We start from the raw sequence: 345 nt of genomic DNA, 5'->3' as shown, positions 1-345 counted from the left end.
CCCCCAGGGCTGGCCAGGGGCTGACACAGCTGGGCTGGAGCACAGCCCCACGCTGCCCGCGGGCTCGGGCGGGAGCGCGGGGGAAGCAGCTCCCCACGGCCAGTGCTGCAGCAGAGCCAGGCAGGAGCCCAGTGGGACCTTGTGCCACACGTGAGGGTCCCACGCAGGGGCTGGGCTGTCACATACCCCAGGTGTGTGTGCAGGAGGGCTGGGGGCAATGGTGTGGCCTCTCGGGGTGTGGAGACCCCCCCAGGCTGTGAGTGCTGTGTTCTGCTGTTCCGACATTAAACGCTGATGCTGCCTCGATGTTTACGGCTGGGAGAGAAAGATCAGGGGCCTCCCCGG

The 345-nt window shown here is 68.1% G+C and overlaps 1 protein-coding gene across 1 annotated transcript in view; it reads left to right on the top strand.

The window, feature by feature from the left end:
• LOC103808920 (glucosylceramidase-like) overlaps positions 1-345 on the top strand; it is a gene marked incomplete at both ends in the record, with an annotated part of 9,012 nt that overhangs the window by 2,110 nt on the left and 6,557 nt on the right. The gene's annotated exons all lie outside the window — the stretch shown is intronic.

This window comes from Acanthisitta chloris, unplaced genomic scaffold, assembly GCF_000695815.1.
Source record: "Acanthisitta chloris isolate BGI_N310 unplaced genomic scaffold, ASM69581v1 scaffold28099, whole genome shotgun sequence".
In the NCBI taxonomy this organism is placed as follows: Eukaryota; Metazoa; Chordata; class Aves; order Passeriformes; family Acanthisittidae; genus Acanthisitta; species Acanthisitta chloris.
The sequence above is the reverse complement of the archived record's forward strand: the minus strand, read 5'-3'. Positions and strand labels throughout refer to the sequence as shown.